The sequence below is a fragment of the Manis pentadactyla genome, chromosome 15, assembly GCF_030020395.1.
Source record: "Manis pentadactyla isolate mManPen7 chromosome 15, mManPen7.hap1, whole genome shotgun sequence".
Taxonomy (NCBI): domain Eukaryota; kingdom Metazoa; phylum Chordata; class Mammalia; order Pholidota; family Manidae; genus Manis; species Manis pentadactyla.
Window position 1 is genome coordinate 46,746,799 of NC_080033.1, and position 18,440 is coordinate 46,765,238.

At 50.0% G+C, this 18,440-nt stretch overlaps 1 protein-coding gene and 1 long non-coding RNA gene across 3 annotated transcripts in view; one reads left to right on the plus strand and one right to left on the minus strand.

Annotated features, from left to right (window-relative positions):
• Positions 1–18,440, minus strand: part of KIFC3 (kinesin family member C3) — a 57,244-nt gene that overhangs the window by 38,193 nt on the left and 611 nt on the right. Inside the window, exon 1 of one of the 2 annotated variants that reach the window (XM_057493064.1) lies at positions 7,593–7,610. The exons of the other annotated variant lie outside the window; for it this stretch is intronic. The gene's annotated coding sequence lies outside the window, so the exon portion shown is untranslated. Of the gene's footprint in view, positions 1–7,592; positions 7,611–18,440 lie in introns of those variants that run through there. 2 annotated transcript variants of the gene reach the window in all.
• Positions 1–18,440, plus strand: part of LOC118918666 (uncharacterized) — a 28,072-nt gene that overhangs the window by 6,046 nt on the left and 3,586 nt on the right. The window contains exon 2 of the long non-coding RNA XR_005027226.2: positions 14,830–14,883. This is a non-coding gene — a long non-coding RNA (uncharacterized LOC118918666). The remainder of the gene's footprint in view (positions 1–14,829; positions 14,884–18,440) is intronic.

Genomic DNA, 18,440 nt, shown 5'->3' on the forward strand with positions numbered 1-18,440 from the left:
AAATCTTCTGCAGTGTCTATTATCACAGAAGTTTTCATTGACTGAATGAATAGATCACGAATAATTCAGAGGGGAAGAACAGAGTGCAGTAAGCATATCCAAACAGACTTTCTTCCAGTGTACATGAACGACAGCTCACACCTGTCAGCTCTCAGGAAGCCATGCTCCTCAGTGGACATGAAAGAGTGGAGTCTTGGACAACCCTTGGCTGGACTGTAAATTCCTGTTGCTCTCTTGTCTGCTACAGACTGAGCTCCTACAGGCACTGGGTGCTCAATAGAGATTTGAACTAATGGTACCTTTCTCTCCCCTCTCCCTTCCAGCTCACTCTGTGCCTCCCCCGTCCCCACCCAAGAGCACCTTCTCTCTTAAAGCTGTATTAACAGAGAAAGCAGTGCTCCCCTTTACAAAGGTCTCTGCAGGGAACCAAGGCAGCCCTGCCCTCAGTAAAACAGGGAGAGTGGACCCAGCAGTGCTTCCCCAGCTCTCAGGTGAGGGGAACCTAAAACCTCTTTTGTGACCTGAGAAGAATTTGGCAGCTGCCTCCCTCCCCGGGTAGAAAGCAAACAGAGGGTTTTTCCCAGTATCATTTCCTGTAAGTCTGAAAAATGAGAGGAATGCAAACACTGAGGAGATAGTATGCAAGCCCCAGGTAATAAAAAGATTAGCTATGAGAGATAAGCTCTGCCCACCCCTCTGAGTCAGTGCTTCCCACAGACCTTCCAGAAGCTGCCTGGGCTCCGTCACCCAAATGGTCCTCAGCTTCACTTCTTGCCCGTAACTCACTCCATCTCCTTGTTCTAAGCCAAGGCATGCATTATTAACCTCATTCCCATTTTTTTTCAACTTCCCCACTGATTTCTCTCCATCTGATGCACATTCTAGGTTGTTAGGTTATTTTTATTTGTCTAGCTTCAATTTTTTTTTTCTGCACAAATGCAGTAGAAACCAAGAGAGGAAAAGTACCCCCCAGATCCCACCACCCTTAACGTTTTTGTCATTGGACCAGATTTTCTTTTTTGGTACTTAACCTTGACCAGACATTATGCTTATATTAAGGAAAGACAATATAGAGCAATGGTTAGAACTGGGTTTGAGGGTCAGGTGGTTCTGGGTTGGAACCCTACCTCAGGCACTTCCTCTTGCCTCAGTTTCCTCCTCTGACAGTGCGAGTAGTGCTAGCACCTAACCCAACAGGTTGTTGTGAGCATTAAATAAGAGCCCAGTGTCTGGCACATGGTCTACATTCTGCAAATACCAGCTCTGGGAATAATGGGAAGCAGAGAGTAGATACAATTTTCTAGTCTGTCTTTTTTCACTTTAAATCATATAATAAGCACTTCCTGAGTACTTTTTCCTACAATGTCTTGCTTTTTTCTGAACAGCAGGATCCAGACTAAGGATGAAGCCAGGTCACATTCAGCATTAGGGTACCAATGTCCGTAGACACACCCAGCACTCAGTAAAAATGACTGAAAAGAATAATCATTTTAAATGGCTGCCTAATATTCCACTGATCCACTCTGCCCCGACTGACCTGACCATTCCATGAAGTTAGATATATGAGTAGCTCCTTTTCCCTTTTTATAAACAGCATTGCTATGGACATCTCCCCACACACAGCCTGTTTGTTTCCTCGGGGAGGGGATGTGAAGGGGAGAGGGAGATTGTTAATTTCATAAATTCTTTCTGAATTAAGAGTCTGAGCAGTTTTTAAATACTTTCTAAACATGTTGCCAGATTGCCATCAGAAGGGCTGTACCAAATTTATACTTTACACTGTTGTTGGTAGCATATTTGATGAGAACTACTTTTTGCACTAATTTAGTTTCTCTCTTGGATCTGGAATTCTCGCCCTGGCTGGCTTCCCCATAAGACGGGCATATAAAAAGAAGTCTGAGTGATGGCTGTCAAAAGAGGGGAGTGTCTGGTTTGTTAGCTGATGTTTCTGTCTGCTGAGCTGGGTGGGTGGGGCTGAGAGCACTTAGTCAGCATACCTGCGCCCCGCCTGCTCTTCAGCCCCCAGACACCTTCCCAAGTGAGTTCTGGAACATCCTGCACTGGAACTGGCAGATGCTGTTCAGGTTGGATTAGTATTACTAAGGTTATCCTTGCTCTGACACCAGCCTGGCATTTCATTTGGGCTTCTTGCAACTAGTCAATCAGCCACTCCTGGAAAGAGAATCCCTCAAGAGGCTCTGGCATCTGCAATCAGCTTTCTGTTCTTAGGGGGGCAGGTAGGGGTGTGCAGAGGCAGCAGCCAGGTAAGGGAAGCCATGTATTCCACAGCCACGGCTTCTGCCCACTATGCCAGCATCTTGGCACTGCCAGCATGGCTCACCCAAGTTCTGCAGCAGACCCAGGGGCTCCCCCCAGACTCTGGTCTTCCTCCTCTGGAGGTGGCCCTTGTTTGCAAACAGCCACGGGAAGTTTTGACACTGCTGATTAACCAGACTCCCACAACTCTGGGTTGTTAGTCATCACGACAAGTCTCAACCTTCTGCCTGCCCTGCCGACATCACCAGCTTTCAGGTGACGGGGAAGAAGTGACTAGGTGCTCAATAGTTTCAGTAACTTCCATCTGTCATCTTCAAGGGTAGCAGGTGGGGAGAACCTCCACCCATCCTAAACAACTGGAATATACAGGGCCTGAAGAGGCCTGGTGGGAATTTCATCTGACTTGTTTCTGCTGAGAGACAGCTATGTGTCAAGCACGGGGCTAAACTCTTCACATACAGGATTGTTTTGGTTTCATTTAATCCTCTCAACAATATGTGCAGTAAGTTATTATAATTCCCATTTTACAGATGGAGAAACAGAGGCACTATGCTATAAGAATGGCTAGTGAGTTAGAAAAAAACATAGGCAAAAATCTCATGGACATAAACAGGAGTGACTTCTTCATGAACATATCTCCCCGGGCAAGGGAAACAAAAGCAAAAATGAACAAGTGGGACTATATCAAGCTGAAAAGCTTCTGTACAGCAAAGGACACCACCAATAGAACAAAAAGGCATCCTACTGTATGGGAGAATATATTCATAAATGACAGATCTGATAAAGGATTGACATCCAAAATATATAAAGAGCTCACACATCTCAACAAACAAAAAGCAAATAATCCAATTAAAAAATGGGCAGAGGAACTGAATAGACAGTTTTCTAAAGAAGAAATTCAGATGGCCAACAGACACATGAAAAGATGCTCCACATTGATTGTCATCAGAGAAATGCAAATTAAAACCACAATGAGATATCACCTCATACCAGTAAGGACTGTCATCATTGAAAAGACAAACAACAACAAATGTTGGCGAGGTTGTGGAGAAAGGGGAACCCTCCTACACTGCTGGTGGGAATGTAAATTAGTTCAACCATTGTGGAAAGCAGTATGGAGGTTCCTCAAAATGCTCAAAATAGACTTACCATTTGACCCAGGAATTCCACTTCTAGGAATTTACCCTAAGAATGCAGCATCCCAGTTTGAAAAAGACAGATGTACCCCTATGTTTATCGCTGCACTATTTACAATAGCCAAGATACAGAAGCAACCTAAATGTCCATCGATAAATGAATAGATAAAGAAGATGTGGTACATATACACAATGGAATACTACTCAGCCATAAGAGAAAAACAGATCCTACCATTTGCAACAACATGGATGGAGCTGGAGGGTATTATGCTCAGTGAAATAAGTCAGGTGGAGAAAGACAAGTACCAAATGATTTCACTCATATGTGGAGTATAAGAACAAAGGAAAACTGAAGGAACAAAACAGCAGCAGAATCACAGAACCCAAGAATGGACTAACAGTTACCAAAGGGAAAGGGACTGGGGAGGATGGGTGGGAAGGGAGGGATAAGGGCGGGGAAAAAGAAAGGGGACATTACGATTAACATGTATAGTGTGGGGGGGGGGGTACGGGGAAGGCTGTGCAACACAGAGAAGACAAGTAGTGATTTTACAGCATCTTACTACGCTGATGGACAGTGACTGTGAAGGGGTATGTTGGGGGGACTTGGTGAATGGGGGAGCCTAGTAAACATAATGTTCTTCACGTAATTGTAGATTAATAATACCAAAAAAAAATGCTATTGGAATCATAAAAAATAAAAAAGAATGGCTAGTGAGAAGGTGCTTGGAGGGCTGGAAAAGGTGGCACTCCAGGGCCAGAGTTGTTTCCAACTACTGCATGATCTTGAGCAGATTTCTTCCCCTCTCATGTCCCTCGCTGGGTAAATGAAGAGGGTAGGCTGGTGATGTTTCAGCACTAAAGTCACAGGGGAGTGAGCCGGCAAGTGGGAAGGGCTGACTGTTACTCAAAGGAAGGGGTAATGCCAGTTTGTAGCATGGACTCTCTCTGGCTTCCCTATTCAGTCACTTCCCAGATGAATGCCAGCAGAAGTAACGAGATCAGTGGTTGTTGTGGGCCGGGAGAGAATGGGGAGTGACTGGCTAATGGAATCTCTTTTTGAGGTGAGGAAATGTTCTAAAATTAAGTGATGGTGATGGTTGCACAATTTTGCAAACAGACTAAAAACCATTGAATTGTACACTAAATGGGCGAATGTTATGGTGTGTCATTTATATCTCGATAAAGGTGCATAGGAGGGAAAGGAAGGAAGGTAAAATGGAAGGCCAGGAGAGAGGGAGGGAGAGAGAGGAGGGAGCCCCGCACAGAGGTGCGGCCCTTGGCACGTCACCCCGCCCTGGTCACCCCTCTTCCAAGCACCTGCGCTCCAGAGCCCGGGAAGGTGTGGGAGCAGACACCTAAGTGGCAGGTGGCAGCTCCAGACTCTGACCAGAAGTGATGGGAGCCCCTGGCCTCCTCAGAGGCAGCAGAAGCCATAAACCAAAGAGCAGCTGAGACCAGGAGGAATAAGGGAGGGAGGTGGGGGCTGGCAGAAGATGGGTGGAGACCAAGCGGGTGGGGTGTCAAGGAGGAGACCCTGAGAGTCAGGATGAAATGGGCTCAGATGGGCAGGGCCTGGACACAGAAAGTCTGGCCCAGAAATGGGCTGGCTCTCAGTTGCTTGGAAACATTGTGGCACTCCAGAAAGTGTGCATAAGAAATACCTGCTGCCCTGAGGGGCCCCACAAACTGGTACAGCCGTGTCCTGCTTGGCACCAGTGGGGGACACAGACGGATGGAGCCACTCCAGAGGCAACATCAGCTGAGCCTTGACCCTGAGCCAGGTGCCCAGGTACAGGGGACAAAAAAATGAAGGCAGAATTGGCCAATAAGAGGCAGGAGCTCATTTCACTCCTCCTGTGGGGGCAACTTACTGTTGAAGCAGACTCCCAAAGGGTGTTGGAGGCACAGCCTCTTGTCTCAGTCTCCAAAGACAGACAACCCAGAATGCGCCTTCCCCACACCTGCCTGAAGGAACTCCTGTTGGAGTCTGCCTCTTGGGGCAAACGGCACTGGATGGCCCAGCCAGAAGGGAACAAAGAAAGCTACATCTTGGAGACTATAACTGCCTCCTGAGAACCCCAGCCCTAGGTTCACACTTGCATGCCTGCCAGGCGCCTGCTTGCCCCTAAGAAGATTTTCCTCTGCTCTGCAGTAAACCTCCAGCCTGGCCACCCACTCATGACCAGCGACTCCTGGCAGCCAGACACCACTCACCCAGGCGGGCTCAGTGTCCTTACAGCCTCTGCAGAGAGAAGAGATCCACTTGCTCTCCTGGCATAAAAACCGCTCTGTGCCTGGCAGACAGGCTGGCAGAGGCTGTGGGAATATACCCTGGCCTTGGCCTGGGGCCTCCTGCCTTCTTCCTCCTGCTAAGGGGTGCACGTGCTGCTATTGGCCCCCTTTTGTAGATTGACCTGAGGCGGGCTGGCTTCAGAGTCCACTGCGCCATGCTGCCTCTCAAGGGGAGACCCAGTGGGGCCCTTGCTTCACTGTGCCAGTCCTCAGCAAGCACTCAGGGCTCTCCACCATCTGCCTGCAGCTGCCCAGCCTCCCCTCCCGTTGGTGCCAGCCAGGACAGGGCTGGAGCTGGACCTGAGCATCCTGGAGAGAGGGCAGAGCTCTCTTTCTGGAACTCTTTTCCTATCCAAGTCCCCTCCTGGTTTCATCTGCATGTGAATTTAACAAACAAGATTTGGGTATCTGCTGCATGCCAGGCTTTGTGCTGGACAGAAAGGAGAGCAAGAATGATGGTGGTGGTGGCCCTTGTAGCAGTGACGGTTCCTTCCTCTGTGACATGAGATTAATCAAACCCACCTCCTAGGGTGCTATAAGGACCGAGTAAGATCATGCCCATAAAGTACCTAGCACATAGTGCCTGGACATACCAAATGCTGAATAAATATTACCCATTATAATAATAATAATAATTATATATATATATATAAAATTAATGTGGCTGCTGCTTAAGAGGCCATTGAGGCTGAGAGGTTAAGGGCCTTGCCCTGGGTACCCAACATGGGAGCCTGGTGCAGGCAGACAGCTGAGGCCGGGGACCTGGGCTGGCCCGCTTTGGCTTCTCCCATCTGCCCTGCCTTTATCCACAGACACAGATTCTGCCCAGATGAGCCTTGTAATGCTCAGAGCCCCCTGACAGATAGGCCTCCTGAGTAAATGCTGACCAAGGCTCTGGGGTCCTGGGAGGCTGACTTGGGACAGAATTTGTGCACATCTGTAAGTAGAATAGCTTCGGGGTTGACTTAGCTAGCTCAGGCCCAGGGACAGAATGCCCTGGGCCTTCATGCTCCAAGCTCCAGCTGCCTCAGCGATTGGAGCCACTCATCTCCAGACATTTCTTGGAAGTCCCAGGGGCTACTTGCAGGGTTCTCTGCCTTTCATTCCCACTGGCTGAGCCAGAACCGCATCAGCGCCTGGCCTGACTGCTCGGCATGCCCTCCACGATCAGCATGGACACTCTCCCAGGGAGGCTGGGGGTGCTCCAAATGGATGGCTGCACCTGAGGCTGGGAGCATAGGCTCCAAAAGTGAAGGTGAAGAGAGCATTCCTGAGCAACATTCCAGGCCAGAAAGGAGGGAGACATCTGCTGGCTCAACTCAGCCCAGCCTAGCTTGACCCACAGCAAAGTTGTCTGGGTTTGTAGCATCACAGGATTCTTCTGATTTACCCCAGATGCACACAAGGCCCCCATGCCCCTTTCCTTGCCGCTTCCCCCACCCCGGGCATATAAGCAGATTCTGTGCCCTTTGGTGAGCTCCTGCTGGGGACGCAGCACCCATTCAGAAAATGGACTCAGTTGCCCTGCCCACGCCTAGCAGATGGGCTTTTACATCCTTGAACTTCAGCTGGGATGGTCAGGAATCCTATTTTCCCTGAGGCCTCGTGGGCTCTGATGTAAATCAGTGGACAAAAATAGAACAGGATGTGGTCAAACTCACTCAGCCGCCATTTGACCTGCTGCTTGCAGTCATCCGCAAATGTGTCTGACACTGCTGGGCAGAGAGGAGGAGCGGAGCCCTCCACTTTTGATAGGATCTCGTCCTTAAAACATCCCCACTTATAGGTAAGAAAACTGATGCCCTGAAAGATAATGTGGCCATTCCGAGGAAAGTACCAGAACCTGGTACCCTGAGACCACTTCTCTCCGCTGACCCCTCTTACCTGAAACCCAAACCATGATGCTCCGTGCCCCAAGCCCAGAAGCCATGACAGGCCCCCAAGAAGGCAGGATGTAGAGTTGTCTGGAGGATCCCAGAGGCCTGTTTCTCCCTCCCTTCCTTCCAAGGAAGGCCTCAGAAAACCCAGCTTTAGTCACTGAACACAAGCTGGGCAGAAGGCAAGGGTTCTTCCAGCCCCGGGGGAGACTCTGCACTCAGAACTGCTGAGGCGAGTCACAGCTGACATTCCTTGTCTACACGTTACAAAACCACAACAGGCTGTGGAACGACAGCTGTCTGCTCTGGGTGTCGGAGGAATGTTGTTGCCAGACAGGTTTATGAGGCATCTGCTGAGATGGGCTCTTGCCACACCAGACAGCTCCCAGGAAGCCCCAGCCGTGGGGTAACCAGCACCCCTCCCCACAACAAAGGTTCATGGAGACCCACTTACAAACCTCAACATAACCCCAAAGATTCATGGGAGCCAGCCACCGCCCCCATAGGCAGCCGCCCCATCCAGGTGAGGGCTTGCCGAGACCGTGGCCCAGCAGCCACCCTGCCCTCAAGCTTTTAGGCCAGGGAGGCTGCAGGGCTCTCCCCAGCCAACTCTGTAGCCATCACAACTACCTAGAGCCATTATTAAAGATAATTATAAGAATGATAGCAGCAATCTTGGCTGACCTTTACACAGTGCTTACTACATGCCACGGCTGCTCTGAGCACTTTTTTTGATTATCGAATGTATTCGTTTCCTGTGGCTGCTATAACAAATTGCCACAAACTGGATGGTTGAACAACAGAAATTCATTTTCTCACAGTTCTGGAGATGAGAAGCATGCTGGTCAAGCCTCGTTTCTTCTCAAGGCTCTAGGGAAGAATCCTTCCTTGCCTCCCCAGTTTTAGGTGGTTGCTAACAATCCTGGGAGTTCTTTGGCTTGTGGACAGATTGCTCCAATCTCTGTCTATGTCTCCAAGTGTTCTTTTTCTTCTTCCTGTGTCTGTGTCTCTGTCCAAAGTTCCCTCTTCTTACAGGGACATCAGTCATATTGGACTAGGGCCCATTCCAATCTAGCATGACCTCTCCTAACTTGATTCCATCTGCAAAGACCCTGTTTCTCAATATGGTCATGTGCCTAGATTCCAAATGGACATGGATTTGTGGGAGACAGTGTTCAGCTCAGTGTTTCACATGTAGTAATTCTCCCAACAACCCAGATACTGCTCTTATCACCATCTTACAGATAACAAAATTGAGGCTCAGAGAGGTTAAGCAATTTGCCTGAGACCACACAGCCAGGACTGGAACCCAGTCCCTCTGATTCTAGAACCCACACCACCTTATCCCAGACATCATCCTCATCACCATCTCCTCACAAGGGCTCAGCAGTTCAATGTTCACAAAGCTTTTCCTGGTCAACATCATATTTTCTTGCACCACAGCCTTTAGGGGTCCAGTCTGTGGTATATGAAGGAAATAGAGGTTCTGTTAATTAACTTGGTCAAGGTCACACAGCTAAAAAGCAACAGATCTTTTGACCTCTTCACTCTGTTGGTTCCAAATGGGGGTCTGACAGGAACATTCCAGGGCTTTGCTAAGCCAGTCCAGGCTGTTGACCCAGTGTGATCAATGGCCACGCTGTGTTTACTGATAACACCTACTTCAGCTACACCTGCCAAGCTCATAAAAGGTATTGTAAATCTGCAGCTTAAATTCACCTCCTCATGTTTTAGCCCCTCATCCTGACCATTCTCTGCCAGCAGCAAGGCCAGCTATTTGAGTGGTTGCGAAGCAGAGAAGAACTAGGTCAAGTATTCACCTGGCACTCACAGCTTACCACTGAGCCACGGAGCCAGAGTGGCAGCAAGAGAAGGGGAAGGCACCATTCCTCCAGTCACTCCCAGCCAAGAGCAGGCGAGACAGACACAGCCCACTGCTGGCCCCCTGCCAGGCACGGCTCCCTGAACAATTCAGCATTTTCTGTTAATCCTTACAGGTGCCCCACAAAGTAGGTACTATTGGTACCCTCACTTTTCCTGAGGAGGAAAATGAGGCTCAGAGGAAGGCTGCTCTGCTGGCAAGTGGCCAAGCCAGGACTTGGTCCCAGGCCTGCCTGAGTGCAGAGCCTCAGTCGGTCTCTGCAGGAGGAGCGTGCAGGGAGGGCCCGAGGCTGCATGAGTGGCACTGTGGTGGGGGCATCTTGGAGCATGCAAGGGACAGGGTGGGCCTAGAGGGGAACTTAGGCAGTGAGGACAGGACTGAGGACCAGGAGACCCGGGCAAGCAGGTGCACTCTAAGCCACGCACGGCAAGAGGGAGGGTATACTTGGCATAGGCAAGGAGGGTGGGAGCCCGAGGAACCTCCTGTCTGATCCACCCACTGCCACAGCCAGAGAGGTCCTAACATGTAAAGGAGAGGGCATCACCTTCTGACTTTAAAAGCCCCAGCGAGGCTCCTTTCCTTAGTTAACAAGGCCCTACCAGGCCGGCCCATGCTCAGCTCAGCTCCAGCCACTCAGGCTTCCTTCTTGTTCCCCAAACATGCCACCAGGCCTTTGCACTTGATGTTCCTTCTGCCTGGAATACCACTCCCCCAACTCTGTGCATGATGGCTTCATCCTCAGAATCTTGCTCTGCTGCAAAGCTGCAGTTGTCCTATATACTGTTTGTTTGTTCCTGAATCGTCTTTCTCCCATGAAAGCAAGACTTTATCTTGTTCCCTGTTGACCCCAGCATCTAGCGCAGTGCCTTGCACATAGTAGGTGCTCAGTGGACATTTCTTGAATGAATGAATGCAACAGAAATACAGAGTTACAGATGGATCACCCAAAGAAAGACTGGGAACAGACTGGGTCAGCGCTTGTGAATTGATGAGAAGAGCAGCCTGGGAGCAAGGCCTGAGTGCAAGCCTCTCAGGAAATCCTGGGAGGGGAAGGGAGTGTGTGAACCATGAGGGGACTGCCTGGCTGCAGACAAGGGTAGAAACAGACAAAAAGGAACCAGTTTTATCAAGAGTCATGTAGTCGAAGCCTGGTGGCCAATCAGCAGGTATATGAGACCACAAAGAGGTTGTAAGATCTTAAAGGTTACTTTTCAGGGTGCCAAGTGAAAGGTGAGCCTCCAAGGCAACTTGCACCCACTCATTCATTCATTCACTGGTATTAACTGCACTATGTGCAGCAAGGAAGGAGAGCTGTTCTAGGGGGAATGGAGGCAGCAATGAAGACAGGGTAAAGGAGGTGGGGGCTGCCTAGGCTCACTGGGCCTCAAGCCAGGAGGACTTCCTGAAGGAGGATGACCAGCCCCCATGACAGGATGCTGTGCCTCAGGTTGCAGCTCTGGGCAGAGGCAGGAAGGGGAGCCAGATGACCCTCTGATGCTCTAGCTACAGCCACAGACACAGAAACCAGATCAGGGAGGATCCCTTAGTCCATATGCCGCTCCAGCCTGAAACAGGGATTTGGGTCGAAGGTGAGCTTTTAGCCCCTCATCCTTGCACCCATTTGCTCACAATCTCTCCAAGGCTCTGAAGGCTAATTGTCCCCTTGTTTCTTGTAGGCTTGGAGAAAGTACAAGGGTCAGTGCTTATCTCTATAGGTGCATGGGGCAGGGGCATAGTTCTGGGCAGGGGATGGCTGAGGAACTGACAACAATTTGCTGACCTCAGAGTTCCAGAAGTGAAAAAACAACACTGTAAATAAAACACCAAGAAAATTCCCACAGGGCACACGGGGCCAGTGGTTAGGAACATGGGCTATGGGCTTAAAATCCACCTCCCACCTCTCACTGGCTGAATGCCCTCAGATAAGCCCCTTAGCTTCCCTGAGCTTGTTTCCTTGTGTGCAAAGTGGGGGTAATCATATCACTGTTCTTCAAAGAGCTGTTGAAGAGGTGAAAGGGATAATGTATGTGAAGAGCCTGGTACACAGTGGGTGACCCATACATGACAGCACCCTTTAGGGGCCAGTTATGTGCCAGGCACTGCTGGAGGGTCCTTCATTCTGCAAAAGAACCAGGCTGTCCTCTTCAAAAACGTCAAGGTCATGAAATATTAAGCGAAACTCAGGAACTGTCCAGAAGGAAGGAGACCGAAGAGGCAGCTGAAAGCTGGGTTTGCTTTCTTTTTGCCATGAAGGGTGCTGTTGGGATAACAGACAGACCCCCAGTAATGTCTACGGATTAAGTGGTAGTATTATTTCGACATTCGTATGCTGATCATGATCACTGTCCAGTAGTTATAAAAGAGAACTTCTTGCTTTTAGGAAATATACACTGAAGTATTTTAGAGTATAAAGGCAACATGTCTGCAACTTACTCTTAAAATTCTGAGAGACAGAAAAGGATAAGGCAAACATAAAATGTTGGCAGTTGGGGGAGCTAGGTGGAGGGAATCTGTGAATTCTTCATATTAATCTTGCAACTTTTTTGTAATGTCTGTAATTATGAAAGAAAAAAATGCGTGATCCCTGCCCTTGCAAGGATGCCAAGAGGTGTTTGCTTGGATCACTAGTGAGGCCCCAAGAGTGGACCGAAGCCAGCCCTGCCCCTCTGACAGCTCTTGACCAGACCTCACTCAGCCTCAGGCAAATAGTTAGCCTTCATTTGAAGCTACTCTTCTATCAGTGGGATCAGAACCCAAAGTGTGAAGGATGGATGGATATCAGGGTAGGTGTGGTCCCATCAGCCAGGCCACTTCACGGCTGAGGAATGTGACCTACAGTCCAACTCACCCCAGCCCAGCCTCCCTGGCAGGTTGACGGCTGCCTGGGGCTGGCCCTTGGGCAATCCCACACAGCTCAGCCACCAGGATGACCTCCTAGGGGACTTCCCGCCTGAGCAAGGAGGGGCAAAGGTACCATTGTCAGTCCTCACAAGTCACTGTACGGCGCCTCCCTCCTGTCCTTCCCTGACAGATGCTGAACATCTGGTCTACAGCCCCCCAGCTTCAAAGGGGTCTGAGAAAGGTAAATGGGGTCTGCACACAAGCTTTGAGCTCCATCCATGAAAGCCTAGATTCAGGCCATGATTATGACGAAGATACGAGCTTGTAGGCGGCAGGCCGTCAAACACCCTGCAAGAGGACGCCGCTCCACGTAACTCCCGCGGCCACTGTGGGGCCAGCTGTGAGTCAGGCTGTGACCTTGGCTACCTTCTTAATTTAGAGGAGCGGCAGCTGCCCAGCCAAATTAGCTGCCCCTTGTACTGCTTCAGGCCGCCATTCACATGCCTCACTCTGCTCAGGTTCCTCTGAAAGCCAAGTTGGCATGTTGCCCTATGGGTTTGTTTGCTTGTTTGACTGCTTTTATGCCATGTAAGTTCAAACACTACAAGCTCGGTGAAAAGTAAGTCTCCCCTGACCCCGACCTCTGTCCCCCCATCTGCCTCCTCTGAGACAGTCATCGTGGCCAGTAGCTGGTGGATCCTTCCCAGAGGCAATGACCACACACGAGCCCACACTAGAAATGCCCCATTCCTCACGAATGTTAGCACAGCACACACGTGGCTCTGCACTTTGCTTGTCCGACTTAATCCTCTTGGATAGCCTTGCACATCACACATAGAACTTTGCCCCCTACGGTTGTGTATCTTCCAAAGCGTGAATGGACTCAACTGATTTAACCAGTCTCTGTTGATGGATAACCGAGTTATTTCTAGTCTTTTGTAACTACAAACAGTGTATCAGGAATGTTTTTGTGCCTGCATCTTCACCTTCACTTACAAGTAGCCGTGAGTATTTCTAGAAATGAAATTGCCAGCACTATCACTTTTGGATTGGAGGTAGGAACCAGGAACCCCTTTGAGAATCTAATGACAAGTAAGAGTCTTCTCTCCAGAAAAAACCTATATAATTATTTTGCATTCATTTTTCTGGAGCCTGGTGCACCAATTCCCCATTTAGAAATTGTGGTATGGGGGGGAAATACATGTAAGAAAATTGCATCCAACCATTGCTTTTCTGCATGTGTATGTGTGCGTTTCGATTAGGTCATGATACAGGAGGCAACCAATTTGTTCCACTGACAGTCACAGAGACAGCTAGCGGAGTCCAGTTCAGATGGCAGAAGTCAGATTCCCTACCACGCTCCATCCACCAGGGTACATACCTTGCCCGGTCGTCATGCTCCTTGACCTCAGGCCCCCAGAACGTGGCCGCCACTGCTGGGCTGGGGCGGCTCCTCACAGCGGTGTGGAGGGCCTGGGCCTGGCCGTTTGCTGGCCCTGCCTCAGCTGCCGCCTCAGACTGTGAAACCAGACCCTCGGTCTGGAAGGCTCCGGAGCTCACACTCTTGCTTAGGTATGAATATTTTATGCCTGCAGCCAATAAGGACTCGGGGTAACCAAAGTCTCCAGGAAAGCACTGTACAGAGAGCGCAGACTGCACGGTCTCTCATTCTGGGTCTATGTCAGACTGAAGGGATTCCACGGGAGAAGAGCCAGAAGGAGGCAGAGCTGAGAACAGCCTGTGGCTGGTCAGAGTCCAGTGTCAATTGGCTCGGTATCTGACTTTGGTGCCCTTGGGAGCCAGGAGCTTCTCTTGGGCAGTGGCCACAGGTCATATCCTGGTGTCCAGCTGGTTCTGAGGGCACTGCCCACAGTGAAGACATGGCAAGTGCTGAAGCTGGAGGGCCAAGGGCCCTGGCTGCCCAGCTACTAGACATTCACCTGACAGAGTCTCAGGCAGGGCCGTTCCAGCAAATCTGGAGTGCAGCCAAGAGCTGCCCAGTGCCTGGCCCAGAGGAGACATCTGACACCTGTCATCCCTTCCCTCACTTCCCCCTTTGATTCCAAGTTCCTGGAGCTCAACTCTCTCCAGAGCCTCGTGCTACCTATACGACACCTCACAGGGATTTTCAGGACTATGGTCTCCCCAGTAACATAGCCATTTTCTGAGGCTCAGGAGGAGTCGTCAGCTTGGATCTTAGCAATGATAAACCCATGGATGGTCAGAAACTCCCCTACACTCTTGAGCCACAAACCTTCAGATGGGCAGAGAATGTGTCTCTCACACTGGAAAGGAAGAAACTAAGAACTCCCATTTCTGGAACCTCATGTAAGAGCTAGAAGGTTCCATCCCAAACGCTAAATCCATTTTGCCATCTGCGGCTTGTGTACCAAGAGAAAAAAAAAACCTAACATATACTGAGCACTTAGTACATACTAGGTAAAATCTAAGCATTTTCGAGGGGTTAACTTTTGCATTCCTAACAACCCCTCAACGTAAATTCTAGGATTATTATTTTCAGATAAGGAAACTGAGATACAGAAAGGTGAAGTACTTGCTTGATGTCACACCACTGGTAAGTAGTAGGGCTGGGACTTGCAACATCCCCATTAAGGAGAATGGAGAAGCAAGTAGCTGTATGTCCCTCCTCCTCCTCATTGCCTTCATCCCCATGGTGGAAACCCCCACTGTGCCTGTCACCGAGCAAGTGCTTTACCTGTGTCATCTCATGTCACCTTTGCAACTGCGCCATAAGGTAGGAAGTATAGCTATGTCCCTTTCCAAGGCTGGGAAGCCAACATGAAGCAACTGGCCTAGCAACTCAGCAGTAGAGCCTAGATTTGGCCAAGGGCTGGGCCATCTTTAAAGGCCAGGCCCTTGCTGGGCACTGCACGAGGCAGCCCACATGCAGACGTGACTGTGAGGAAATGGAGCGTGCAGGGGAAAGGCCAAGCAGGCAACGTGGGCAGCAGGAGGGAGGTTTGTGGCGAAGTCTCAATCTACATCTCTGCCAAGAAGATCTGCTAGTCACTGTCTACCTGAGTGTGGCTCCCCTGAAGAGGCAGCCTGGAGTGGGGCCCAATGGCTCTGGGCTGGGGTCCAAGCCTGGGGTGCTTGTCCCAGCTCTGCCCTCACTGATCCAATCTCTGCTGACCCTGTGTTTTGTAATACAGGAGCAGGAAGCAGGGCCAACAGCATAAACCCTTATCCATAGTGGCTTTTCAATAAGTGCCTGAGGAGCAGCCCACTCCCCAGGGTGGGCACTTGGCCACCCTCGACAGCAAGCCCCTCACCCCCAGCAGAGTGTAGTGACCATGGCACCTCTGACTGATGCCAGGTGCCATGGGGCTACTTCTGTACAAGACACTTGCTATGGATTAAAGCAGACACTGTTGCTACACCCATTTTATGGATGAGGAAACTGAACCTCAGCAAAGTCAAACAGCTTGCTCAAGGTTACCACAAACCCAGGCACAAGGTCAATTTATCCTGTGGCTGCAATAAGCACTGTGCTCAGGGCCCACAGTACTTTGGGGGGGCCCATGAAAATGCTTTAATTTCACTTAGAAGGAAAAAAAACTTTTAGGGTAAAAAAAATGTTTTCATATATAAGCACTAATGTATTAATCTTTACTCCAGTGAAGTGGTAAAATATATTTTCTGATTGTTTTTTGTAATGGAAAAGGGACCTACAAAGGGAAAAGTGCCTAGGGCTCATGAAAGTCTTCACCCTGAGTAAGCAGGACCTGAACCCAGCCCTGTTCCCCTCAGAAGACTGAGGCTGTCAAAGAAACGTCCTAGCCTCTCCCGCAGTTCACAGGAGCAGCACCCAGCGTAATCTAGGGAGCTGTCCCTGGGAGGGCCACAGCCAGAATGGCCCCTCAGCCACGAACACCTGTCCTAATGGCCACTGTCCCTTGTGGGTAAGCCACCTAGGCTCAACCCCTGGCCTTCCAGAAAAGCCTTTGGAGCAGATGAGCGCATGTCAGGGGCTGAGTCATTCACAGGGAGAAGGTGAGGAGCAGTGTGAGCCCCTGGAGTGCCTGCCTGGGAGCAGCAGGAGAATGACAAAGTTCATTCAGAAGAACATTCCAACTTTTCTTTCTTACATGAAAGAAAATAATAAATGACCTCAACCAATCATGGGAAGTCTGTCTTTGAAAGTTCAGGTATAGCCCAGGTAGACAGAGAACCCTAGCTTGGGAGTCACACAGACCTGGGTTTGGGTCTTCACTCTGTCATTTAGTTTGCTGTGTGACCTTGAGAAAGTTACTGTACCTCTCTGACTCTGTTTTCCCTTTTGGAAAATGGGAATAGTAACAGCCCCCCTATCACCACCACATCCCATAGGATTGTAGTGAGAATTGTCAGAAATAAAATGCTTCCTATATAGAAAAGCAGACAAGCAACGAAAATCCAGATGAATATTCATTTGCTTGGGAAAGAAAAAAAAATTGATCCCAATACCCCTAGGGCCTGGGGTAATTGCTGTGCTTGTGGGCTTACCCAAGACATTGATAAATTTGGAGATGCCAACAAAGCTTGCCATAACCAAAGACACACCAAGAGGTCAGCCTCCTTTTCCCTCCCAGTCTTTGAGGAGACAGTTTAGACAGGAGGCAGTGGCCTTACTAATGAAAGAGGAGCATCACCTCCAATTAAGGTGTCACCAGAGTCAGAAACTCATCAGCCCTGGTGACTTACGCCACACCTGAGCCTTGCAAATCCAGGATTACGCAACCACAGACAGAAACCGTGAAATTAGTACAGAGGCCTGAGTAACAAGCAGACCTCCTTCCAGGTGACTGGTATTGCTGCCCAGCAGGTGAGCCTGTCTTACACTGAGACCCAGGCTATAGTTAGAACATCTGCTCACACCAGGGTGGCTGAACCCTGCTAGGGACTCCAACAAGGGAATTTCTCAAGGCAGTCCGAAAGCATTTGGCAATAGGCAGCCTCTTCCGATGACAGCACCCCCTGGGCCCCTCTCCCAGAGCAGTGCTTCTCCTCCCCCAGTGAGCGCCATCACCAGGGATGTTAAAATGCAGCTTGAGATTCTGCATCTCTGACAAGCTCCCAGGTGATGCTGCTACAATGCGGGAAATTGAGGACCTAGATGGTCCTCTGGCCCCACTGATGCTCTGGGGGCTTCCCTTCACCAGGTAGCTCATGGATCCTGGAGCAGTTTGTACTCCAGGACTTGGGATTCAAGAAACCAGCAGCACTCCTATAAACCAGCTCCTCATGATTTCCTTTTCTTTATTTTTAGGGGGTGGGATGGGGTACGAGACGAATTAAATGTAAACATTTGTGGCACGGTAATTTATTGATAAGTTCCTTTCCCCCTGGCCTCCCAGCACACCCACTTTCCTGCACACACGCCCTTTTCAGGCAGGTAGCAAGACCCTTTGGTGCTTTCTTGCTACAGAGATTTTTAAATTACAACTGATGGCAGTAGTCAGGTGCTTTCCTTTTAAAAACAGAAGGCTCTGGATAGAGCCAAGTCCTCTCCTACCACCCCTTCTCCTAACCCTGCTGTAGGACTTCCCTGCTCATGCCTATGAAAATATTTTAAAAGTTGGATTTTTGCAGAATCATCTGAGAGTGGCTCATCTTTTCTTTTGTAAGACTGTAAGCCCAGGCACCCAGGATGGGGAAGGGGACAGTGGCTCCCCCTTCCCATCTTGTGCAAGATGTGGTGGTGGGAGGAGTAGTGATGGCGCCAAAGGGAAGCCTGGGGGCCTTCAGCCTCACCAGCAGCTCCACCAGGACCCCCTCCCTAATTCTTGTATACAGACGACTTAGTGATGGCACTGTAGGGATGGGGGTCCAAGCACCGCAGGGGCTTCCCTGCACTAGGCAGCAGGGCTCTGTGCGGGCTGAGGCAGCCAGGCAGGGCTGAACCTCAGAGAGAAGCTCTCAGCCACCTCCCGGGCTCCCCCTCCCAAGCACACTCCACCTGGAAGTAGCCCCCACAGGTCCCCCGGGACCCAAAGGCTGCTGCAGCCATGGTGGCAGCATCAGAGACCATGACATTGAAGTGCACAGTCCCCACCCTAGACTCTCCGTGAGTTCCCCATTCTGGTGCTACCTGGAAGGGGGAGGGGCTCCAGAATTATTGAAAAGGAATTT